The sequence below is a fragment of the Haplochromis burtoni genome, unplaced genomic scaffold (genome assembly GCF_018398535.1).
Source record: "Haplochromis burtoni strain Fernald_Lab_line unplaced genomic scaffold, NCSU_Asbu1 Contig_34, whole genome shotgun sequence".
NCBI lineage: Eukaryota > Metazoa > Chordata > Actinopteri > Cichliformes > Cichlidae > Haplochromis > Haplochromis burtoni.
The window spans coordinates 2,414,116-2,441,664 of NW_024582395.1; the positions used below are offsets into that span (position 1 = coordinate 2,414,116).

The following is a 27,549-nucleotide window of genomic DNA, read 5'->3' on the forward strand; positions in this document are numbered from 1 at the left end:
AAGAAAAAGTCAGACTTCCACCGAGCTGCGGTAAACTGCAGTTTAAATTAGATCTGTGTTGTAGTGTGAACTTTTCTATTTTAGTTTGAAAATATCGAAGAAGGAGGAGAACGTTTTCATCCTTCTTAAAGATGTCAGCTGTTGACATGCTGTACTCTTTGTGTGAGGAGGTGGACGAGGGGAAGAGAAATAGATCTGTCTTTGCTGGAGGTTGGCTTCTCAAGTGCACAGTATGGCACTCTCATAGTTGAAAGCGTGTGCATGTTTTTGTGTGAACATGTGTGCAAGTGTGTGTACATCAAAGTTTTCATTTCATGTTCCGTGTTCTCTGTACTTATGCCCATACCCTGCTGTGAGCTCGTGTGTACTTTACCTGTGCGTGTGCGTGTGTGTGTGTGTGAGTGAGCGTCTTTGCTGCTGACCCCTCATGAGCTGAATATTGCAATGCTGGGAAGGCAGAGCCAGGCAGACCAGGCTAGAGCACCAGAGGCGAAACAGGGCAGACAGCCTGCACACAGACCCTTCTTTATACCCCATTAATAACACAATTCTACGAAGGACAGCCTGAGGCCACAGAAGGTCTGTCAAGGTAGTTCATTGTGTGGTAGGAAGTGAGTTGTTCATATGGTAATAGCTGCTGAAGCGGGTCCCTTCAAAGCCCGTTTGTTTTACTGAAAGTTGTAGTCACTCACTGAGTGGGACTGGATGGAATGTGACAGGGTGCACTGCTGTTTAGTTACTGTAGCTTAATTGACCCTGAGAAAGGCGAGTGAAGGCGGAGGGGGAGGGTGGAGGAGGCTGGGAGAAGACTGAGTGCAGAAAGGAACAGAGGAAGAGGGAGGAGAAAGAAATGGACAGGGCAGTAGGGGGCAAAAACTGAGAACAGATAGAGAAAGGGAAAAAAATGAAAAGAAACAGAAAGAGAGAGAGAAAGAAAGAATGCTACTTCTGCCATAATGAAGCTCTCCAATGGAATCTGTTTAGTCGACAGGAAAAGTCTTATTGGTGAACGCGCAAGTCCCTTTTTCTAATGAGCCGGCTTGTCTAGAATGATCATCTTTCTAATTATATACTTCATTCTTATTTATGGTTTGTTTATCGGATGCTGATCCGCTGTTTCATTTTCTGGGTCAGGGAAAAGCTGAGTCTTGTCTTTTCTCATTAGGCTACATTAAGGAAACGGTCAAAAAGATGCTGTGCCCCTGCAGGGAAGCGGATGTGAACGTTTTTGCAAAACAGCAATATCGTCACCAATGTGAGATAATGCTAATGTCTACACCAGAAGTGAGAAAAGCCTTTATGTCTTCGAGTGAAAACTTGGCTCACACACAGCAATCAATATTAAGAAAAGTAGAAGGGACAAAAAAGTATAAAAACAACAGTTGATGCAATATATATATATATAGAGAGAGAGACAGAGAGTGAGAGAGACAGTGCTGCATGAGTAAAGCGCTGTTAGAGACATTGTGGTTCAAACAAGAGTGAAGATATGCTGCAAACTGCCATCAAGTTACCAGGTAAAAACATTCTCACCACAAACGGTCTCCTCAGTTTATCTTCTTCAGCTGAGGAAACCATTAATGAACAAAACATTGTAGCTTTAAAGCAGAGCGAAGAACAAGAGAGGGTGAACATCTGCGCTGGATGTACGTATGTGTGCCTGTGCCACCGGATACTTCTCAAAGTAGTAATGGCCTTAATTGCAATTAGCAGATATTTTTTTTTTTTTAATTTTTTTTTAAATATCTGGAGTCATTAAAGTTCTTAAAAAAAAAAAGTCCATACCATATGTGTTAATCTTATTCTAATGTCTGCTGTAGAACTGTTGTCCCTTAATAATACAAGAAAAAGTCTTAAACTGTGTGTGTGAGTGTGTGTGTGTGTGTGTGTGTGAGTGTTTGGGGGTGTGTGTGCGTGCACGCACGCTTGCGTGTGTGTTTGACTGTTTGACATTTGCCTGAAGCCATTACTAGGTAGGTCTAATCTGACAGATATGATGGATGATTACTCAGACACAGCACACATGCTCTAACAGTACACACACGAACCTGTTGTGCATGAGCTACATTGTCACCTTTCTCTCTGGTTTTATACTCAAAACTCTAATTAGAAAAATAAAATAAAAAATATTGGCCAAGGCTCCAGACAGACAGAAAAAGTCAGAAAAAAGCTCCTGTCCCACTTTTCTATCTCGTCCGTATGAAATCTGTCTTCTGTTTCTACTCTCCGGAGGTCATGAGCTAACCAAAAATGTACAGACCTCAGCAGACCTTGGTCAGCCTCTCCATTATTTGGGTTAAAGCTGAGCTCCAATCGGTAGAACTATTTTAAGGCATCGGCTGCTGCTCGCCCTGTACTTCCTATCGCTCTCTCTGTGGAAACACGGAGTCATTGATCTATTGCCTAGCAGCCCTCCTGCACTTCCCCACCTCTCAGTGAGAACCCACAAAGCAGCTTTCACCTTCAGATGGCATACCGGCTATACTGTAAGGTAATGAAATACCATTGTGGAAGAAGACCAGGTGAAAATGCTTTAAGTGACACCGTCACCTTTACATGACAAAGACCTGAGCCTCAGCAGAGGTTTCTGTTTTGTGTTTGGTACACCGCAACTGTGAATTGTAATTCATAAATTACAGTCTCTGTGACACTTGCCCTGTGTAACATTTGAGAATATAAAAGTATTCCTCAGGTATGGGAACTGAAACAAAGATAAAATGCTGCCTGACTCTCCAGCCAAGCATTAAATAGCCTGGCGGAGCACAATTGCTGATGATGATGAACAAAGAGCCCATGCGCCTCACTTGGAGAGCGTTCTCTGTTTCTGTTTTGCTGTTCAGAGCGGAGCCTAGTTTTTTATTTATTTATGTATTTTTTATTAAATGTCTTTTTGGAGAGGATCATTTAACTGAAGCATGACCTTGTACATGTTTTTATTCAATAAACCTCTACAGCACATAAGATTTAAACTTCTTTCTATGGAAAATTTATGATGCAATTTCATGATGTTTTAGGAAAGACTGCTAAAGTGTCACTTAAGAGAATTTCAGAAAAATATCATTATTATGGTTCTGTTCATACCTAGCGTTATTATGGGTCTTGGAGGATTCAGTCACCAGTGGATAGCTCTAAGTAAGCTAAAATGCACAAATGCATGCAGGATGTATTGAGGATGCAATGAAATCCGATTGCTCAGACCAGGTGGAAGGTGTCCTGGATCTGGTCTGAGCAAGCTGGTCTTTCTTTTTTAACTGGGAATGTTGACAACACATCCTTTTATGCCTCAATAACCCTATATCAAATAACAGAACATATCGATTTTATGTTGCAGTTAAGTAAAGTAAGTGAACCTATGTGTCTGTATATTTTGTTACAGTGGATTGTGGGTCTTATTCCAACTGACTGGAGCAAGTCTAAATGATAATTTCAGGTAACAGGCATTTCCCAAGTGTGGCTATATAGTATGTATAGACAGATATTAGCTGAAAAAGAGAGCTTGTGTAACAAACAGCTACTTGAAGTCTTGTGCACAAGGCTCTCTTCTTGCAAACAGCTGAGCTAAGATGCATGTAAATGCATGACCGCAGCCTATCACAATAATGCCTGACAGTCGGGACTTTTTTTTGCCTTACTTTGATCAGATGGGAGGTCGCCGTAAAAGCTTAACCTGTCTTGGCTTGTCAGTACTCAGTTCATTGGACAGGAGGATGAGCAGCAGGAGAAAGGATTGCTGGAGAAAACTCATGTCCATAAATATCTCACATTCATCCTCTTTTCCTCCGGTCTCTCTCTGTTTCTCCCTTCTTTTGTGTTATGTTCTCTTAGCTCTCTGCCAATGGCCAGTCTAAAAAAGGTGAGAACAGAAAATGGCACGTTTAAATCTGTGTGTGTATGTATGTGTGTGCGTTCATTAATTAGACTGTCTGCTTGCTTCTTGGGCGCCTTATCTCTTAGAGAAAAAGTCAATGCATTCAAACTGTTTTTCAAAAGGATGAGGAGATGAATGTTAGCGTAGTTAAGAGGTGTGGAGTTTTAAATTCAGACAAAAATCTCTTGAGTCTGTGTCTGAATAATTTTTGTATCAAGATAATTTTGACTTACAATTTTGACTCATGAAAACCTTTATTTCATCTATAAGCAGGAAGAAATGAGCCTTTTCCTGCAAATTAAGGCCCCCCCTTAAAAGCTAATCCATCTCCGATAAGCACTTGAGGGAGGGGCACGTAACAGTGATAATGCAACTATTGAGACATCTCGTCACTGTGACTTGTGTTACGGTTCACCAGCAATCACTGTGTTCATTCAAAGGTTCACCCTGCTCCTACTCAGTCACCACTTTAGTTTACATAGCTTGTCCAGCCATGTTGGGTTCCTGTTGCAGACTCTCCTGCTATGTCTTTGTTTGTTTTGGTAATGGATTCCAAGTTGGTATTGTTGCTTATGTCACTTGGTGATTGATGGGAAAAATTCACCTTCTCTTAACCCCCCCTTCACCTCCCAAAAGCCATCCTTGTGTGCCTTGCGGGGTGAACACACAGTAAGTTCCATCGCATTCTTCTGACAAAGTGACTCGCTGGCATCCGGATGCTCGCTTTTTGGACCAGCGAGCCGTGTCTTTAAATCAAGAAGGCTCTTCTGAAAACAAGGTGGAATCTGTGTGGCTGTGACAGTGTAACTTCCAAAGCGAAGGCTGAGATTATATGCGTGGACGGTTTGGGGGTCTTTCTATTCATCGCCCTTGTCGCCCCATGGAGAAGGACTAATTGGTGGCCCCAAAGAACCCCCTGTTTTGTCCCCGCTGCTCACAAAGGCATCTGGGTGCGGTCGCGTAGAGGATGGGGGTGGAGGGATGCAGCAATGGCGATGGAGAGAAGAGCAGGTTTCCCATAGAATAGTTGGCTGAGATGAACTTGAGCTGGGGAGGAGGGGGGTCCTCACACCACTGGGTTTGCAAGGGGACATGACACACTCGTTCACTCACCCACTCACTCATTCACACGCTCACACATATACACCCTCAGTGGGGGATTCTGGTGCCAGTTGCTGGCCTTCTAGTCTACAAATGATCCTAGGCTGACCCACATAGTCAGCCATGTGTGAGGCTTCCCTTTATCCCGAAGCCCAGTTGAAACACTGAGTTATGGGTGTTTTCTGGTGCTCCCTGCCTTCTCGGCTGGGACTGCACAGGGGCCCCATGTGGGACGACATTGTTCACCCCGACCCAAGGACAATGAAGCTGTTGGCTGGGCTGAGAGAGAGAGAGAGAAAGGGAGGGGAAAAAGATGGGTAGAAGGGAAAAAGAAAGGAGACAGAGTGAAATAGATTGCGATGGACAGCCAATAGCTGGAAAGAGAAAGAGTGGATGAGTGGCTCAAATGGAAAGATAGGAGGTATAGAAAATGATTGGGGGGAGAGATTACACCTTTGGTAACAGAAGAAGAAGAGATACGAAGGCAGTAAGACAGATGGTGAGATTGACAGCGAGCTAAAGACTGAGCCAGTATGAGAAAGTATTGATTGCAGCGTGTGCTGGGTGTCTTCAGCTGTCGTGGCTGATCCAGAGCGAGGTCGTTAGTGTCTGCGAAGCATGGAGCCACGGACATTAGTGGCTCTTTAACAAACTCTGTATTGATTGGGACTTAGAGGAAGACTTACATGTATACCAAGGGATAATGTCCTGTATGTAATTAGCACCAAGGCTGTGACGGTGACATTGCACAGGACGTAAAGAGGGAAACCTTCAGTTGCAAGAAGAAAAATGCACTTTTTTAAAAAAAAAAAGAAAAAAGTAAAATCTTCATTTGATCATTTCTCATTTAGCAATTTTATGAGGCTTTTAGCCTTTTCACCTTCACCAATAGTCAATCTATATTCATGCATTTATGCTGCTAAAAGCAGCCGATGAAGCTAATGCCAATAGTTTATCTTAAAGGCATAAAAAGGATAAATCAGAGAACTGGAGCTACAAAGGTTTCAAGGATCATTTAATTTGTTCCTATTCCCTTCTCACCACCATAATTTCTCCCTCTCCAATTGAACATGATTTGTGGCTGGACTCGGCTCTCAAAAGAGGGCAATTTAATTGACAAATGACTTTGAAGCTAATCCAGTGATTGAGGTGACTGAGAGAAAGTGTTGACTCATATGCAGCGCAGCAGGTCAAGCACACACAATTAAAAAGTGTATATTTACTGATTCTGTTGCTGTTTTTTTCACGTGTGCTCGCCTGATATTACACTGTTGCTTCTTCCACTAGGATGAAATTCTTTTTCTTTTCAAATATCATACAATGTGTGGGAGTCGTCTATGTTATGTGTAGCATATATACATATATATGTGTCTGCTTGTCAACACAGACACACACATCCACGCACCCTTGCTGAGTATGATGTTTATATTACCCGAGACAAGCAGATTCATCTGTGAGACGTCTCTTTCTTGAAGTAGTTCCTCTGAGCTATTTGTTTTGACATTTTGCAGCATTGGCATCCATAGGTACAGTTGAAAGATGGTGCTGAATAGGATGATAAAAGCTGCTGGTTCCTGCAGCAGTACAACAGGCAGCTGATGTATGTCACCTGTCATGTTTTAGGTGCATCTGGGAAGATTAAACACTTGTTCGTGTGGGACAGTAAAGAGTCTGTGGACATTTTAGTCTGCATCTTTGCAAAGAGTTTGGCATCAAAGGCTTTGTTGCAGTTAATTGCTTGTAGCATTAAAGAATGTACGACAAAGTACTGATTTCAAGGCTTTTCGTGTGCTTCAGTCAGTGGCACTTCTGCGTTGCCTCATTTGAGTTCTTATTCTCAGCTCATATTCCAGCTTCTCCTCAGTTTACCACATAACCTAAATAAAAACAAAGGAATTGATGGTTTTTCTCACTGTGTGCGTGTGTGTGTTTGCACGTGGGAGCGGTGTCACTGATTAATGATCTTCATATGCATCTTTCAGCACACATACATGCACACCAAACCAAACCAGTAGCTCATGATCAAAAGCTTAGACTTAAGTGCTGTGTGTACGCAGCATGCTCGCTTCTGGAACCCATTTTAGAGTGGGGTAAAACCACATGAAAGGTCTGCCCCTATCCTCAGACCCTTATCCCCATCCCTCCATTTTTTAAATCCCTACCTCCTTCCTTCTATTGCTGTTAGAAGATTAGACAACTTTACTGGATCTTATAATCAGAGATGTCAACCACAGATTAAAATACCCAACCGAATGCATTTTGATAGCTCCCAAAAAAGAAGGAGACATATGCAGGTCATTACGCTTTTTCCTCAAAGACAGCTGCTGCCTCTGGATCTCAGGACTCCCTGAAAGTCTCTGGCATAAATGGAAGGTAATTACCATATCAGAGATCAAGACTCTGGGCTCTGACACCACTTTTTCAATTACTCAGAAAGGTTGTTAAGATGCAAATTCAACAAAATGGCTCAAACCCCCAGAGAGGGATACAGTTTCACACCCAAAGCTGCTTCTTAAGTTTCTTAGCTCATCACATTTTGACAGACAAAGAGAAAGATAGAGGCAGAGATAGACTCTGGGTGGGGTGATGCAGGCGATCTATAATTCATTCAGTTTGTTAGCATGACGACTCAACGTCTGTCATCTGAACACAAACTTAATTTTAATTGTGCGCTCTTGGCAGCGGGTCTTCATTTTAAAGCATGAAAAATCACCGCATTCAAACTCGATTCGGGTCTAACTTTGTGATGACACTGTGGACGGGGGAGAGGAGAATATGGTTTTTCACATTAAATATACACGAGAAAGTTTGGCTGTCCTTAAACCGAGGTCTGTATTTCCCCCTTAAAACTTCGCAAGTGTCTCCATGCCATTGCATATGGAGGCAACTCATTCCGACTATCCGTTCGTTTGCTTTTCAGAGTTCTAATATTTGGTTTTCTTGGATTATGTCTTGCAATGTAGATGAATTATGCAGCAGCAATGTACAGTATAGTACATCTCTTGCTATAGTTATGCAAATCTGGGATTCTGCCCTTAGCGCAAGCTCAGAGGAAATGATTTGCATTATATGTAAGGTGGATGTTGGAAAGATAATAAACAAAGTGGACTCAGTCATGACAAACTGGATGTGGACAAAATAAAAAAATGTCCACATTGGATAGAATGAAATAACAAAAAAATCTCTTGTTTTGTTTGTTAAAGCTGAGCATGTAACTCACTTGTTATAAATAACATAGCTTCTGTACAGTTTCCTTGCACTGACTAAAACATAAAGAAATCCAAAGAATATTTTATTTTGTATGGCCTGTTAGGAAATTGGCTCTAGGTGTAAATTTGAATGTGAATGGTTGTCTATGCGTCAGAGTTAGAGTACCCTGCCTCTCGCCCTGTGACAGCTGGGATGGGCCCCAGCCCATTCCTAACCCTGAACTTAATAAGTGGAAGAAGATGGAATGATGGCTGTTTACTTCTTATGAGTCCATTTTGATTAAATATCTCTACAACAAGAAGATCTGAGGGTTTACCAGTGGGAACCAACAGAAACTGTAATTTTGATGCTGTCGAAAAGCTGAAAAATTTGTTTTCGCTAACCGCCTGCCTGACGGTCTAGGCGACTGACCAACATTTGGCGTCCTTACAAACCCAATGCTCTTGCTACCACTGGGCTAGCAAGATCTGACTGATATGAACACTGAGTGAAACTGGCATACCCTGTGTTTGTGCTAATTTCACAGTTTCAAGGCACTGAAAAAGAAGAAGAAAAAAATCAAGACCTTTTTAGAAAATGTTTTTGAGAGGACTAGATGGTGCATCTTTATTGAACTTTAAGAGGTTTTTTTTTCCACTAAAGCTACCAGTGGAATAAAACCAGATATAAGAATGATCACGGCTGTACAGGGAGACTTAGAGGAAATCATCAGAAGAAGTTACTAAAAGATATGGCAGACTCTGGTTGGACTGGTGCTGCCAGGAATGCTGGGAACACTCTATATATCTATGTGTGTGTGTGTGTGTGTGTTCATGGGTGTACATTTGAGTGCCAGGGCCTGGAGGAGGGAAGTCTCTTGCTGAGGTCATGCCATGTAAGCCTCTCCTCTGGGGCCCACCCTGCCTGGCAGCCACACACACACACTGGAGCTAGCTCCACACGGAGACTTGAGGAGACTCCGCGGCTTTGTGCTATGAATGGCTCTCTGTTGACTCTGTGTTTCCCTCATCATGATGGCCTCATTATGACGGACCTGAATTGTGTTGGCTTGGATGTGTGTGTACGTGTGTGTTTTTGAGTAAACTGAAAAAAGGAGGAGAAAAATGAGAAGAAGATTGACAGATCCAGTGACACAAAGGCCTTGATGTGCGTTCATGTGCAGCATGTTCATTCAGTGTGTGCATCTGTGTGTGTGTGTGTGCTCAGGGGGTATTCACATTTACTAGAGTGCTGGAGTGTATCAACAGGATGTTTCTTCTCGGTGAATACTTTTGGTAGGATGTCTTTATATAGTGAAAGAACAGGACTCCTACAGTTTCAAGGAAAGCACTGAGGGGCTTATGTAATAATTCATTAAACTACATATTATACATCAAGTTTGCTTTCTATTGTTGCTCCTGTGCCTTGTGTTTCCCTTGACAGTCTACGCAGAGGATTCATGCATTATGCAGATCACACAGGGGGACTGGTTTGCTGTGAAAGGGGAGAAAGAAAAACACAACTCCATTGCGAATTATTACAATACATACACTCAACAACACTTATATTTCAAGAAAGAAAAGGCATGAGAAATGTAATAATTGGAGTGAAGTTCTTTTTACTTCTCCCTTGCCAAATGCAGTTTTTTATACAATAAAAAGACTTTGGTGGCAAGAGGGGATTTATTTGTATTTCCATGCCAGGCTTTTCAGTGCCAGTCTTTGTTTTCCTTTAAGTAAACAGGAGTATATCCCATGAGCAGTGCCCTCTCTTTTCTCACTTCTACTTTCAAAATCCCCCCTCGCCTCCGCCTTCTATAGCCTAGCACTTATCTCTTTACTCCCTTGTGTAGATTATTTGTAGTGCCTCATCTCCTTACCCCTGATCATTCTCCACACATTCATAAGAAACCCTTATGTTTACACCCAAGTCTGCTCCTGCGTGCCCTACTTTCTCCTCCCTCTTCTCTCAAGTCGCGTCATCCCCTGTGTACTCCCCTTTTTCTCATTGCACATTTGTGCTGCTCCCCATGGACAGAGCCCTCCCCATGGCCCTTCACCTAACCCAATTCACACATTGGTGGCATTGCAGCGGCATAATAACTTTTAATCGGCACAGTCTTCCCTGTGCACACGGTACTTTCATGATGGCCTTGGCTCCACTCCTGAAACAGGCATTTCTGATTGTCGCTCTGAGTGAGCATATGCCTGTCTCCTACTTGATTAAAAGAAAGCCTGTGCACATGATAAAGGAGTGTGAGGTGAGAAAGATGAAGACAGAAAGTGAGCAAAAGATGCTACAGGGCTAAAGTAGGGAAAGGAGAAGTAAACAAAGAGAAGGGGGACCGTAATCTTACACAGAGTTTCAGAACGTGGGCGAGCCAGCAGTAGACGTCACCTTTGCTTTTAAAATAGTTAATCTGCTCCCAGAGGGACAATGACTGCTTTAAGTCCCCCTCCCTTCTCCCTCTCTCTTTTCTAAGTCCCTCCCCAGGGCTAAACCCCTCGGTGGCACATTGCACGGATTAGCTTGTGTTGTTGTTGCATCTCTTTAGCTCTAGTCTATAGCACCAGCTATAGATGCAAATACAGCAGTTAAACTTTTTAAACTGGCAAATCCACACACAGGAGTTTATAATTGTGGATAGAAGGGGCTGGCAATTTTGTAATCTGAAGGCGTATCGGGTGTTAATACACAGAGTAAAAAAAGACATGAACAGTAACTGGCTTTTTTCTTAATATGTAATGTTGCATTGCTTTTACACAACATCAATACTTCCGACTTGCCCTCACTACTTGTCTTGTTGTTGCACTTGAATGGAAAGCAAAAAGAAAACTGCTCTGTTGAAATGTGGATCTATCTCATATTTGTGAACACAGCCACCAGGGCACTTAGTTTTGCAAATAAAAGTATTTGGGTTCTTGCCCAGTGATGTGCTCTGGTTGTAATTTGTATGCCAATTTATTGAAACTGCTTCAGCCTCTGGTTTGAGGGGTAATTTTACCTTGAGCCTTTCTGAAAAATGAAAGGCAGATGGGGTTGGTTGAATTCTGATTCTTACCACAGAACAATACTACCATTACTGTAGCTGATAAACTGTAACATCACTGAGCATAATGAAATGACATGTCTCGAGATTATATCTGTATGCCCTCTAGATTATCTATTCCATTTGGATTAATACTGTGTACTAAATTCATTTTAATGTAAACTTATAAAGTCAAATGTAATTAGAGAGAATGCAGCTCTGTGAGTCCTGTGGCCCTCATCCAACCCCTGTCCCCTAGAAATTACATTTATGTACTACTAATTTGTTTTTCCAATTATGGTTTGTTAGGCAAGGTAATTGTGGCCTGGATTATGTTACCTGCCAATGTTTTTCTTTTTTGTTCTAGGAACTATTACCTTTTTGTACTGAACATAAGCCATAAGGATGCGAGTGACGCAGGCTTTCTGTGTTGGAGTAAAAAATTAAGTGTAATTACTTCCTTTTGAATTTAGGTTGAAGGGCTTTATCACTTCCGGATAAAGAAACCTATCACCTTAGACCTCTGTCCTCCTTCACCTCATTCAGCCGACCTCGTCTGAGTCTTCTGTGCATGCTTGCGGTCTGCTCTGCTGCTGCAGCACGAGGGGATTAGCTGCCGCCGCTACCATTGGTCACCAAGGTAGCAACAGTGCCCATAGCAATTCAGAAGGGCTATTTTGCTCCCCAGCCGCAGTTTGACAACACTTCACTTGTCAGTTTCGGTCTTTTGACAGATGTAGAAATGGTGTCAAAGGGCACGTGTCTGTGTTCTTTTGCAGACATGTCAGAAGCAGGCACACCTCTGTGTGCTTGTGATTGATTTTACAGTAATGGCTTGGATTCAACATGACAGAAGGATACAGACTTTGAGTCTCTTTTTACTTGCTTGTTGCTCTAACCCCCCCCAGGAGAGGAATTCGTTTGAACAAGCTTTAATTAAAGACAGCTGCTGGTCACACAATATTCTCACTTGCTTCAGCTGCAGATAACATTCGACACAAATCCCGCTTTCCTGTTTGCTTACTTAATTCCAATAATACGTGTGTCCTTCCGATTAAATATAGTTAAAAGTGGCGATATGAATCTGGACCTTCTTGTTAAATCTACCATCATACAACCACTAAAACACCTCATAAGCATCCATTGTAATTCCATCCTTACCTGTCAGTGTGGGATTTTAATTCATCACATTAATATGCCACGAGAGAATGAACCTCTACAGTATCATTTCACAGATGGCTTATCTTTGCAGGAGAAAAATGAAAATGAAAAATGAAGTCTTCTGGACTGTCGCACTGAATTGGTTCGTCACAAACTAAAGGGACTACCAATTAACAACCCGAAAGAGAGAAACAAAGACAATAAACGATTTGACATGCAGTGTTAAATGTTATTTGCACATGCTAATGACTATTATTTATTCTGGTCAAAGTTTTCCTGTAAAATCGGACTTAGATCAGAAACAATGGGCAGTCCTGCCTGTAGTCAGCATTGTGTGATTACATTTTTGAATTTATAACCTGCAGTTACTTACTACATAAGATATGGGATTGGCTGATTGTGGGATTTATTTATTTATCTTTTATCAAAAAAATTCTAAAACTTTTACAAAAAAGTAGATTAAGAGAATGGATTGACACTAAAGGACTTATTTTACATAGTTTTAGCACTTAAAAATGGCTTAGAAAAAGAAGGAACTCAAATGTACACAGAAAAACAAGCCTGAAAAATTAGTCCAAGACAGGTATATCATTGTGTTTCATCGGGTTAAGTCCAAAAGTCTAATGCTAATTATCTCATTGTCATTGTACTAGCCTTGTTTTGCAGATTTAGTTTTAAAGTAACAATAGTAATCCGTAGATCCTCCTTTAACAATGAGACTAAATGTTGTGGAGGATCCGGACTGCAGCACTTAAGCTTTTAAGTTAATTACACAAAGACAAAGTTTGCATTTACACAAGCACACCATGGTGTGTTTTTTTTTGTTTATTATTGCTTCAAAGACAAAAAAAAGAAGCCAATTTTAAAAGTCCCTGCACCTTTTTTTTCTAAAATATTAGAAAGAAATACACAAAGTGCAGCTTTTCCACTGTTAAGGTTGTTAAAGTCTCTTCAAACAAGAAGTCCTCCAAATTCATTTCGGTTAAGAGTCTTAAGCCTCATTGTTTGACAAGACATCTCCTTTGCATTGTTTTCTGTTTAAAAATTGCATGTCAATGGAGTTAAGTGCACAAATGGTTAAATGGTTTAAGTTACCGGATGAGCAACTTGATCCTCTTATGTCTTTAGGGGTCCTGACTCTGTCAGTAAAGCACAGATTTCATTGTTGCAGCTAGCAGACTGTAAAGTGCTGTCTCTCAGGTTTTCTGTGTGATTGTGTGCACGTGAAGGTGTGTGAGCATGTGTGTGCATGTGCGTGGTGCTACAGCCACTGTCCTTGGATTAGTGATGGTGGTGGTGCTGCTGGTGGTAATGGTTTGGACGGGATCATATCTGGTTGGATGAGAGGATTGGGTGGAGGGATGGATGTGAGGGAGGGGCAGGGTACTCCAGGGACTCATAGTAAGAAGACAAAAGAAAGGAAAAATGAGGAGAAAAAGTTGGTCTATCCTCCTCTTTGTTTCCCTCAAAGGCCGGTGTGACAGCAGCTGAGGCCTGCTTACTGCTTTTGCATTTCAGTTGAGTGGAAATCTGAACCCTGAGCAACCCCTGTCCCTCTCCTCCTCTATCTCTTTTTCCCTCTTGCTCCTTCATTTGGTGTCTCCAGTTCCATTAGGTTGATTTACGTTATTCAGACAAACTCATTAATCACGTTTTCCCCTGGATATAATCTGTTTGTCAATCTGAACCCTGGCGAGTAAGAGGGGAGTAAACCCCAAAAAAGGAGGAGTGACTGAGGTAAGCAAAGACGAGGTTGACAGATGGATAATGTTCCACAGGAGGGTCACTTGGACTAAATAACCAAACTGTGATTACGTTCATCTTTATAGATATTTTGTCTGGGTGAGGAGAGCCAGGCTTGCGTTTATCTCAAGAGCCAGATGGACCAGAGTAAGATAGAGAAACATCAAGAGAGGACATGAGAGGTAAAGCCAAAAATGGGGGCAGAAATGGGAATGAAGAGGAAACCTGGAGACAGAGGGAGGGAGATGGAGGGGAGAGACATGTGAAGTCGAGGGAGGCTCCAGTCCCAGTCTTTTAGTCGATGATGATGAATTACTTTGACAGAGACAATCAGGATGAAATGTTAATGCGAGTGTGCTGGAGGATGCAGTCTCAGCCAGACTAAGTCCTCCTATGGGGAAATGAGATGGTTGGTTACAGCACAAACACACAAACACAGGCAGACATACTGAAATGCACACACATGCGCCCAGAGATACATACAATAATAGAACAAACCTCTGGAGAAATGGCAGTTATATTTGCTGGCCGCTAGTTTGTGTATGTACTGGCGATGTGCTAGAGTAAGCAATGAAATGTATGAAATGCCACCGCTCTCCTGACCTCTGTATACAAGTAGGTGTGCATATGTCTGGTTAATGTTTACTTCAGGAACCAAGGAGAGATTTTTATACAGTGTAACAGAGGCTGTGTGGGCCGCAGGGTGTGCTGTCACAAAACAACAGAAAACTTTAAAGCGTGAACACATCCCGCGCTCTCTGTTTCCGCTCACTTGCTTACTTTACAGTGACGGCTGATTCTCAGCAGCTCATTGTCAAAATACTTTCCTTTTTCAGATTTAAAAAAAAAAATCATGCAAAAAAGGCCTGGATCTATGAATGAGTCTGAACAGATCCCACTAACTATTGCACTGCTATGAAAGGGCATTCCTGGACTTCCGAGGAATAACCCCACTACACTATTAATCATCTGGTTGTTCATCATGATCAGTTTCCAGTTGAACATAATAACATAATTGGTAATTTCCCAAATTTTCCTTTGTTGCGACTATCATTTAAAAAAAAAAAGTGCAATCCACTGTTTAATGAGAAGTTACTGAACTAATTCCACTTCTATCACTCTGAACTTTCCCTTGTGCTAATTAGCAAATCTTGGCGTTACTATGATGGCCCTAACTGCCAAACTTTTACACTTTTTCCCCCTAAAGAGAGTCAAAACATCAGTCAGCTGCAATAGCATATACTGCACAAATGAAGGTGTACAGGTATGGCACTGCGGGCATAAATCAATGTCTTCTCGCTCTCAATCATTCATCTTTGATACAGCATTGCTGCTCTTTTGTCTCTTTCAAACTTCAAAGTGTTTGAGACAAAGAAGGAGCCCCCCTCCGTATGATTCATCAAACTCCCATCATCCTCTGGATAAACAGCTATGATAGATATGTCTGCTTAACCAGACATTAAAAGAACCTTTTTTTCATCCCTTCTTTAGCACGCCTCGGCAACCGATCCCCAAACTTTTTCTTAAACTCTCCTGAACGTTTGAAACCATATAATTAGGAGGAACTGGTTTACCTGATTGTGCTGAGAGTTTGTTGTCTGGCATTCAGTCAGGCAGAGAGAGCTGTAGACAAAGATATCAGGCAGTGAGGGAAATAACTAGGTTTATTTTCAAGGTTTTGATTGAAAGGAAGCAGTAATCTTGGCATTAGCTTAGCATCACGGTGAGTGGGCTCGACTGGCTCAGGTTTCCCTCTGTGTGTCCCACGGTGTAAAAACCTGGGAACTGCAGGTAGGCGCACGCCCACCATCCGACCAACTGACTGTAACACAACACCTGCAAGGGCAAGCACATAACCACGTCTCAAAAACACTCACAACCCTCCATCACTGCAGCCTCTCTCTGCGGTGTCTTCGCACTCCATCCTTCATCATCACTCAGATTGAGCACAATAGTTCAGGGCTGAGGTTTACTCTGGCTCTCCTCACTTTTATTTTCTCCCGTACTGCCCTTTATGCTAGCAGGGTGTCGTAAATGCACATCTTTAGAAGTTGCCTGAGTGGGGTAACGCAAGAGGTTCGAAGGTTGCAGATGAAAGGCAAAAGATTCGGTCGAGGGTTTTAGCAGAAGGTTCACGTGTTTGAGGTTTCCTTCTAAACTCTTTGGTGGCGGATTTAAAAGCAAGTTTTAACCCCTCCTACTTCCCATCCAAAAAAAATAAAAAAAGTAATCAGGATTTGTAGGCGTGAAATGGTAGGCTGTTGAAGCTTTTATCACTTGAGAGGAACAACACTTGGTGAATTATGGTGTGAAAAGGAGAAAATAGCTAGAATGGAATGAAAGAGTAATTGTATCTTCCACCTTCCAAGTAATTATGCGTAAACAGGCTTTCTTCTAGTTTAATGTGCACTTGTTTTCTGCAAATTATACTTAGCTTTTCTTTGTGTGACTCTTAAATAAATCTGTCTTTTATTCTTGATCACACATATTTTTTCTGTATTGTTAGGGAATAGACAAAAGTATCTAGTGATCGTGATCCTAACACCCAGATACGGTGACCTTTTTTTGGATCCAAGAACAAATGCATTAGACGCTCCAAACATAGCGTGGTATGGTTTCATAGAAAGTCTCTAGCGTTGTCTGGCCTGGTTCACCTCAGCTCCCACAAGGGAAATATACAGGCATGATGTATGGCCCGAGCCACTGAATTAATGCAACATTTCCATTAGAAAAATTGCTTGACACGGCCGATATAAGAAGTTAGTGATCACAAAGAGGCTCTGACATAGCATGGAAAATTACTTATTGGAGAACCGTCATCTGCACTTTGCTGAAATTTGTGATGGAAGGCAGAGACAGGGAATGCAATATATGTGATCCTGTGCACGGGCTGCATCTCCTAATCGCTCATGCAACACTTAAAATTACACTTCGGCGCAAATGTAAATTGTGTTCTGATGCTTACAAAAACAGAAAGGAGGTGATTCAGATTTAATTTGACACTTTTTAAATACGAATTAGATATGATTTTGAAGTCTGAAGTACAACCAGACAACCAGTGCTCAGTGTAATGGTACACTGTAATTATTGCATGATTACTGTGCATATGAAATCTCGTGATGTGAGTCTTGGTTCCAGCAGCTTTATAAAAACACCATTGTACAATACGTCTTAGCTCTGTGCGTCTGAATTGCAGCTTTTCTTTTAAAACCTCTTCATTGTCAAGTATGGAACCCAAAGGTGGCTGTACTGCGTGTGTTCATCTGTTTCGAAATTACCTCACAAAAGAAAGCAGCATGTATTCTTACTTCCATTACAATATGTACTTTTTCACTTCTAAACCAGTCAGGCATTTAGAGCGCCACACAAACTTTCATTACGATTATGCAACAATCGGAACATTGGGAGGATTGTATTTCTTCTCCCTGAGCTGATCACATAACATTTTTAACTAGATTCACTCTCATCCTAGGGCTTTCCTTATATCCTGCTGCCTAAATGAACTTGCAGAGCTGCGCGGCGTCTCCTCGGCATTGATTTTGTGGTCTCATTATAAAGAATGCACCTCTCTTGTGGCACCAGTATTCATACAGCTCATTACATAATGCTGGCATTCAGTGTTTATTAACTTTTGCTTCAGCGCCTGCCATGCGAATGCTCTCAGTTTTAGGATGTGTTTGCCAGTAAAAAACACGGATCCACAGATCATGTGGTAAGAGGTTAATTCTTACCTGTTATTTGAGACCCCAAATATACTACATGTACCGAAACCCAAAGCATACCTCGAGTTTACTGTGGTTTCGTAATAATCCACCCTCATGGATGCTAGGGCTGTCATACTGAAAAAAAAAGAAAATTGGTGGATATTACAATAATGTATTATTGTAGGGTGTTTATCTTACAATATAAAACACCTAGAGGCCACTTTTGTGATTTGGTGCTTGAACTGACTTAAATATTCGTTAGCAACAGTGTCAACTCCTCTCCCTCCCCTCACTCTAGCAGCTGAACACATGAACTGTATGAGGAAATTTGAGAGGTCAGTAAAGACCCCCATTTAACAACTCTGAAATTATTATAAATGTTAACCTGGCACCTTAATGTTTTAACTATTAGCAATTACCTGATAGCTAAAATGGCTAATAATGTAACATTAAGGTGAGAGTTTCCCATCTGTAAATGCATTGGATGGTGTTAATTAAATGAGATATCAGGAGAATTTGTGTCTCAAAGGTCTTTCTTAAAGCCCCAGATTTCAGCTGAGTTCTGTCTACCAGCAAGTAGACAGAGATAGCGATAACCTGCCTAACCAACTCTATTTGAGACACAGTGTCAGCAGTGAGTCACCAGAAGCACACCAACACCTCAGACAACACAAATTTTTTTTTCACCCAGAAAATTATATTGAGTATTTTCCTGTGTATTTATATTAAGTTTGAAATTCTAGTATTGTAGGAACCTTAATGTATGCACAAACTTAAAGGTGCTTTTTAAAAAGTTTTTTGCAGACTTGCAACTCATTACGAGTTTGGGCGTGGCTTTATGAATAAAAATAAATGTTATTTATGCTTTACTTTATAAGACTAGAAATAAAAAAAACAACATATTTGTTCACATTTTATATTTTACATTAAAAATGTTACATTACCACGGGCTACCACTGAGTCATGGCTTGCCTTTGGACAAGCTTGCGTTTATCTTGTTATGAAACGTGTCTTACGTCTAGCTACAGTAGCATGTGCAGCGTGGGCATAGTGACACACTAATTACACTGATCGGCCTGGCTCTCATCAGGTTTACAGGCATAGACAGTGGTTTGTAAAGGATTACTAGGTTATATCACTTCCCTTGTGTTTCATTTAAGGCATTTTGTCTTCCTTTGCATAAATGTACTCATTTATCCATATCCTGTTCTCCTGCAGGGTACATTATTGGCAGTTAAGCCAAAATAGCATTCAAAAGTCTTCCCTTTGTCAGAGTTGGTAACTGTACTTGTTATATTGTGTTAGCTCATCCTTTGACAAACAGTAATAACAATCTCCGCTGCAGACTGACAACATTCAGAACTATTTGCAGGTGTTCTGTGTTGTGTAACAGATTTCATTTCCATACATTTTGTTTTGGACACTGGTGGGATGTCTCAGTGATCTGCCTGCTGGAGCATTGTCATTTCGTTCATTAGTACAGAGCTGGATGTGAGCTGCATCACTCCTACAATATGGTCTGAGGAGATAACAATTCAGACAGATTCATTCTGTACATTGGCAATACAACAGCTACTGTGGTACAATGCGTTGTCAGTAAGTGACTGCGGCCTCGTGCTGCGGCAGGATTGAATGTCCTGGTTTATCACAGATGATTCATATTGCTATTGGATATGATGCACTAACACAAAACAAGATACTCTGTTATCAGTATCACAATATCACGGGCTAACACAGGCCATAATTGTGTTTAGTTTATTCCATTCTCCATTATAAATATATGTTTCCTGTCATAAAAGAGCGAGCATCTGTGGGAGGAGTTTTTATTCTATTTTGAAGATGGATTTGGGGTTTGGTTGCGGGGTGTGCAGGGAAGTGAAAGAGAAAACGTAAGGTATACAGACACTGACTGAAAATGTCTGAGACAGATAATTAGAAAAGGACTGAGAATGTGTACTCGCGGTGTGCTTTTCTCTTCCTGATCCGTGGCCACCTTAATAGAGATTAGGATCATGCTCAGTCAGATCTGATAGGCCTGTTGCTGTGGAACGGAAGGCCAGCCAGTCAGTTATCAGCGAGGACACAGACTCAGTCACTTAGCATAATGGAACCTGCATCAAATGAACTGGGAGCTCAACGAGAAAAATGTCATTAACAGAGCTGAAATGATTTTGTGTGATGGTAAAATCAGCAAATTAAATCAAGGTGCATTTGCAGGCTTTATGACAGAAACAGATGCACATAACGTGTTATCCAGCAGCCTCATTTACAAGGTTACATGGCATTTATATACAGCATGTGCTTCTTTCTTTGGACCCATTACTTATGATATGTGTACGTTGATGTTCCAGTGTTAGCAGCACAGGGTTGTGAATTCTTGCAATAGCCTAAAAACAACTTCGGATTGATTGTCAAAAAAACACTTGAACATGCTGTAAAGTGTGCTGAATGGAAATATATAGTGATGACTGCATTAGGTACACAATGAGGCACTGACAGAGACTGTATCACACCTCGTAAAACTCTGAAGCACACCTATTATGAAGAAGCAGGAGGCTGCGAGATGTGAAAACTGCACCAGATGGATAGAACAACAGAAAATCATAACACCTCTTATTCAGTCCCTGCAGGCCACCCTCTTATATCCTGTGTCTGCTTTTCTCGTTTAGTTGCAAGCAGAGGGAAAGAATGCAACAAAAACAGCTGCATAGGTTGACCGTTAAAGCATGTGCCAATCTAAAACAACGACACAAAAGGCCACAAGAATTATGAATTTATATGTGGTATATTCTTTGTCTTTTTCTGGTTAGTCACAGATATGTGTGATGCAGGATTTTTAGATTTTTTACATACATGTCATATTGATTACAACTTTGTTTATTTAGTCAAGGTCCAGAAAGGAGAAAAGAAATGGAATTTCTTTCCTCCACATCTCCTTGAGCCTTTTATAACCATAGTAAAAACCATTTAGCGAGCCGTCGTTGAATATTGACTCTGAGACTTTTCTCATTTACAGCCCAGGCCTGTCGAGGAAAAGGGTTTGCAACTATCCAGCTCTTGGGCCAGAATACAGCTATTGTTTTATTGATTGCTCATCCTCTTTTATTTGTGGGGGAAAAAATACTCCGGGGACACAATGTCCCTCAGCTTCTTCTCCTATGCTTCTCTAAATGCCCACACTAATTTCTGCTGTGACTCAGAAAACTTATGCATGGATTGCTGCAAGTTTATCCTGCTTTCCCCTCTTCCTCCTAGTGAACTTTTTTTCTGCTTGTAGAAATTACATAAAAAATCATTTTAGGGCTCATGCATTTTGGATTTGGAAGTACCGCAGAAATGGATTTTTCTGTTATGCTTCTCCCTGCTGATGGCTCAGCTGATGTTTACTAAAGACAAGAGTCTGAGTTTCATTTAGTTCTTCCTGTATTGGGCACACATTTCTAAATATGTTGTCATATGTTTCCAACCCCAGGCACCCTAATTTAAAGCATTACTTGACTCACTAACCTTACAGACTTGAGGTCCCAGGTCTGTTTTATGACTAAGCATAGCATGAAAGGGTGCAGCAGTGCCTGAAGGCACCCTGCAGTTGGCCTTCATGAAGTGAGTTTCTAAGTAAAATGCGCATTATGCCGTGTGACAGTTTCAACACCCCAATCGCTGCTCCACAGGGCACCACTTCACTCATTCCAGCATCTGTCTCCATAGAGTTAATGCGGCATTTAGCTCAGTGGCATTCTGACTCTTTTTTTTAAAAAACATACATATCTTCCCTCAGTCTCAGTTGGTGTCGCTTGGCTGCTTTTGCTCTTTTGACAAGGTTTTAACTTAACAGCACAGACAGCTGATCTTTACTCAAAATGACCAACTATGTGTATTGACAAAAAAATGACCTGATGTTACAAGACATATTAAGAGCAAAGGGACAGGCAATATTAAGAAACTGAGATAGAAGAGTTTCAGACCAAAGAGATAATTGGATCAAAAGAGACAGAGAAGGCCATGTGCTACCAAGCATGTCCTTATCAGCAGCAATTTTCTCTGCTTTGCCCACACAGCTCTGTATCAGCTGCTTGCAGAGTGATTAGGGTGCCCTGCTAATATCGTCACAACCAATGATTGACAGGGCTGGAAAAAGCTCTGATATTTAAACGTGTAACCTCCTGTTTTTTGAGGGGGGGGGTCTCTTAAGCAGCCGTTGTTTGTGTGATGTGCGTTGGGCTTTGTGTTGGGGTGTGTGTGGTTGAATGTGTGTCACTGAGTGGGTCTTGTTTTGATTCATAAATGCCTTTTTCAGACGAAGCAAAGGAAAGGAGCAACCTACATCCCACATTCACCTTTTTCTTCTCTGCTGCTGTTCTCAGGGAGATTTAGAAATATAATTAGTAGAAAGAGAGATTCGAGAAAAGGAGGAATGATGTTAATAAGGGAAAAATGTTTTCATTATGCCTGAGAGAGGTAGTGAGGGAACATTTTGGGCAACTTGTTATGTGGGCCTGACAAAGAGCAATAAATCAAGACTTAGAACAAGAGTCTTTCTGACACTGGGTTAAGACGCTGCAGGTTAGGTGCTAAATGCTGAACATGTTCACATGCTAAGGTGGAAAAGTTTATCTGGCATCTACCAGATATATTAATTAATATTATATATATTATAAGCATCCTAATATTTGCTATTGTGCATACAAAGCAAATTATAGGCTGTTTTCATCTGATCATGGCACTAGATGATACAGGAAAGTAATTATCCAGTACGAAATATGAAGGGGTGCAGCAAATTTTACAAATTCATTTATTAAGCAATCAGGAAACATACTGGTTAATCTGCTGGCTTGATGTGTGCTAAAGGCTCTGGCCAGTTTGGGGGATTTTGGGTGTAGCCAGCACATGTCCTGGCAAAGATCTTAAGTTCTGTGCAGAAATTGCTAAAGCAGAAAAATGTAAAAATTTGTAATAAAAAACTAAATGGTCACCAGATTATAGCTAGTCATTATCCAGTGCATTTTGGCAAAAGCCAGCCCTCATTTGCACTGAGCATGGACTGTTAACTTGCATGCAATCAAAGCCTGCTGTGACTTGACTGATCAGTAGGGCATGGACTGCAGTGTACTTGCACTTTTCTAGTCTTCCTGATCACTCAAAGACTACAAGCTACATTCATACGGCGCTTTATTCTGCACACTTCAACCACTCTATCGGCCTTGGAATCATTCACGTCTTCAGACTGTGGGAGGAATACCTGGAAACCCGCGCAGGCACAGGGAGAACATGCCTGCTCCACACAGAAAGACGCCAGCTGGGTTTGAACCAGGAACCTTGTTGCTGTGAGGTGACAGTGCTAACTACTGCAGCACCATGCTGCCAAAAATGAACTAAGAAAAGAAAACAGATTTTTTTCCCACCAAAAACGTGTTGATTCCACTAAAAACAAAAGAATTTAGCATTATTTCAAACACAATACATACAGTTTTTTAAATGGCAAAATAAGTTTGCATTGCAACTGCTCAGTATTATGGTGGATTCACTAACTGCCTGACCAGTTCTGCCATTGCTAGAGCCATGCCCTCTTAGCAGCACAGTAACATGTCAGCAGTAAAATGCACGCTATTTCCCTTTATCATTTGTTTCTAGCATTTAAACTAACTCTACCTCTGTCTAATATATTTGTCTTGAGGGTTAAACATTTATCTGTTAGAGGTTTTCCAGGGTAAATTTGGAAGCTCATCTCTGGCCCAGCAGCCCAACAAGTTCCTGACCTACTTTCACAAACACTGTAGAGTGGTAGTTATCTCTTCTCATCTTTCTCCTCTGCTGATTTGTGCTGGTGGCGAGGTTGGTGTGATGTCAGTTTACTTTGGATCATTCTCAGACAGTGAACACGCATTAACCTTCCCTCCTTTTCCCCTCCCTGCTTTGCTATCTTTTCTTTTCCTTTCCTCGTGTCTCTTTTAGGTTTCACTTTTTTCTTTTAATCCTCATTTCTATATCTATGGTAATTTGCTACGAAGAGTGTCCTGAAAACGTCCTGGAAAAGGATATCCATTGCTTCACAACAGATAATTGTTTTTAATGATTAAGAATCACAGAGGCATGTCGAGGCCTAATAGCTGTTAGATCACAGAGGCAGTGTTATAAAGATAGGCACTTATCACCGGTCTCTGAATATCTTTGCTAGGTTACAGTTGTTTCAAGTTGGCACTTTGCCTCTCTATTCCCATGCTGTTCTCCTGTCTCTCTTTTTCCCCTTTTTTTCCCCCTCTCTTCGTCTTTTTGAGTCGTCTTTGGCTGTCCTCCAGAATCAATCCGTCACCTCTTTAAAGGGAGACGTTCTCGGATTTTGGCTTCTGTTTCCATAAAGAGCCTAAAGCGACAGGGTGCCTCATTCATGTCCACTTCATTGTCTTTTAATAATCAAACCATGATGGATTACCACCATACAGATATTCGTTTCAAAGCAGCATCTGAGGGATGAAAAACGAAGGAGGAACAGGAAAACACCAGTATGCTTTTTGATAGCTCAAGGATTGTTGTAGGAGTATGCATGCTAGTGTGTGTCTGTCTGTGTGTGTTTATATTGGATGCTAGTTTGGCTCTTGGTCTCAGAAAGACAGACAAGTTCCTCCTTCTCACTCTCTTTCCATTCGCTCTTCTTATCACGGCCTCTTGGGTTCAGGCAGACAGCTCCTCCTGTCTTTTCTCTCTGATTATCAGGCCAGGACTGACAAGGTAAACACCTGGCAAGGTATCCTCCCCATTTGGGAGCCCTAGGTGGTTGGATGTGTTCCATTTTTTTTATTCCCATATGGTGGATCAATGCATTGCTCTCACCTGTCTGTCTTTTCAACCTTCTCTGCCTGGTCCGATTCTCATCTGCTTTCATACTTCACCTCCAAACAGCATTTCTTCCAGCAGGCCTGTGAACAGGTGACATAGTGGATAGTAGTGGCATCTCGGTTAGGGTTTAGCAATATGATATTTCTGTGGCTGTGTTGTAAAAGCGTCTGGTTTTAGTGCGGTCTGGTGATGTGATTTGTGCTGTGTTAACACGCGTGTGTAAAGCCTGTTTCTTCTCTTTAACGCTGGGAGATTGTCACACAACAGAAACTTCTGAAGTTTTTGGAATTACCCTGCTGTCACTCATTCACCTTTAAAATCACTTTAGCTTTCATTGGGTTCCAGCAACTCTGAAAAGCAACAACCATACAAAGTACTACTTACTCTCAGACATACTTTTTTTTTTTTTTTTTACTGGTTTTACTGATGTTTGAACCCTTGCTTTATCTCTTGTTTGGAGGTATTTTGTCAGTTCTGATTCCATTTGTCCAGGTTTTGATCCCTCTCTTTTTACTTTTCTGCCTCTACCCAAGCACACTGCAGGTGACTCAAATCACAGAAACACAAAATGACTTTTAAAAAACACACACACACACACACATAATAGTTTCTCTTCTTCACAGAACATGTGTCAACAATTTTCTTTGGAACTATTTCTTCAGGAGTAGTTCCAAAAGGACTACACGTAATTAGGCCAACACTTTCATTACTACTGAAAATTCACAAAAGAGATAAAACGAATACTAATGTGGCCTCCATTATGTATATTGTGAAATTCCAATTACAGATACAAATGGCTGCAACTGCTGTAAATGTGGTGACTGACCATAATTACAGACACGTACCAGCACATTGCCAGTAAGCTACCCTTCTCTTTGGCATTCCTGTCATCTGTAAAACCTTCAAAACCAATCTGTGGACATTACCCAGATTGCCAAATATAAACACAAGCAGACTGCGCTCGTATCAAAGCTGTCAGACAGCATTTACCAGAAGCTGTTACTTTAAAACCTTTATATGGAACACATCCTCCATTCCTCGAGATGATCAAAAAGCCAATTGCAAAAACAAATGTCTCTTATACTCTGTAATGACAATGAGATGTTTGAAAATATCATCATCTCTGCTGTGCAATTTGTCTGATGAGAGAACATTAGGCACACCCACACAAGAGGTCTGTTCTGTAAAGCTGTGCCTTGTAAATCCACCTATACGTAGCAGCAATCCAAAGGCAAGGTCTCAAGTACAGACTGATGGCCGTGAAGTGAAGTTAAGTGCGAACGATCAAACACAAATACATGAGTATCCACAGGAGTGTGCAGCAATTGCAGCAAAGCTGTCATAAATAAACTCCTATCTGATCATACAGCGCTACAGTTACACTTGGTTAACGCTAACACACAGTTTGGGTCAAAATGTAGGAAACAAAAATAAAAAGCTGCCTTTTGTGTTAAATTCTGCTTTTTGTGGACCCGTCCACCCACCCAGACAGCTTCCCTCTTCAGGCTGTATGGCTTTGTACCAATTTCACATCACACTCTTCTGATAGACAATCCTCCTATATGGCTTTGTCTCTCAACAAAATTGTTGTTTTTTAGCTAACAGACTGTCGCTGCTGTTTCTCTTGGGCTACCAGCAAATTCAGAAGCATCAGTCTTTCATCAGCCGGTCTCCTCCACATGTAATTGAATGGCAGTCTCTCACTCCACTGCAATTAGCAAAGTGGGGACTTCAGAAGATGAACATTTGGGACCTTGTCAAGGCTAACTAGGTGTGTAGGTGTGTGATTGTGTGCTTTACGTTTGTTTGTAGATTTAACGAGACCGACAAACAAACCTATAGCTAAATGTTGCCCAACATTTCCTTCCCGTTCATCACCTAAAGCGCACTATGGCTGACCTTGTCTTTATAATAAATGTGTGTTATTGTGTTCATGTTTAAGCTCCAAGCAACCATAGTTAACATGTTGATGCAACAGCAGCAATAACATAATTAGGCAGCTAATTTGTTTATTGTTAAAGGTAATGCAGCTTGGGTCAGCTGCCCCCACGGGTAGCTGCCTGCATCTGTGATTGTTTGTCTTCTTCGAGATGTATGCGTTTGCTTATTGCTTTATCACTGGGATTTATGTGTGTTTTTTCAGGCTCTCTGCTTCTAGTTTTGCGCACCACAAGGCAACTGAGCGTGAATGTGCCCGCATGCACATGTGTGTTATTCATAAGATGATGTGGTACGGCGAGGGATTCTGGGGGGTCCTTGTGTTTTTATTACCTGCTGGCGGCCTCCTGCCAACATCCAGCTTGATTAACTCCACCCCCTCTCTCGCGCGCACACACAAAGTGCTACTTTATCACTACAAGTCTGCAGGAGTTGTAAAGGAGCAGCAGCTAAGGTTCTCAAAATGTTATTAGCTATTAAAAGCCTGAGTAGGAGACAAAGGGATCCACTGTTCCACTTTATTTCTTACGACACTTTGTCAACGAGAGCTTTTACAAAAGAGGAAATCCACACGCTCCCACCTGTGCGATTCAGATGTTTGCTAGCAGGTAATTTATTACCAAAGCTTGAATTGCGGGATGTTCTCGGTTTGCGCGCGTCTTTACAGATGTCTACAGTACTTTATAAAGGTAACATTTTAAATAAGAGTCTAAGGCACACACGGTAACACTCTCACACAAGGAAGCAATTTGCTCTTCCATAGAACAAGTGTAATTTGGTAAAGACAGACTGTGTCCCGCTGCCTCCTGTTACTCATGTGTGGCAGCTGGTAATGAAAGGGCCACTGGAAGTCTTAGGGGTTTCACTTAAGCCATTTTGTGCTCAATTTATTTTGTGTATCAGAGTAGGCAGTGTGAGATGGTTTGCCTAACAGTTTTTTACAACCCACTGATATAGATGGACGATGCGCCTCTCCTTAGGCG

General features: G+C 41.4%; 1 protein-coding gene across 4 annotated transcripts in view; it reads left to right on the top strand.

Moving 5' to 3' along the window:
- sema6a (sema domain, transmembrane domain (TM), and cytoplasmic domain, (semaphorin) 6A) overlaps window positions 1–27,549 on the top strand; it is a 102,469-nt gene that overhangs the window by 14,468 nt on the left and 60,452 nt on the right. The window contains exon 1 of one of the 4 annotated variants that reach the window (XM_042219527.1): window positions 1,924–27,174. The exons of the other annotated variants lie outside the window; for them this stretch is intronic. The gene's annotated coding sequence lies outside the window, so the exon portion shown is untranslated. Of the gene's footprint in view, window positions 1–1,923; window positions 27,175–27,549 lie in introns of those variants that run through there. 4 annotated transcript variants of the gene reach the window in all.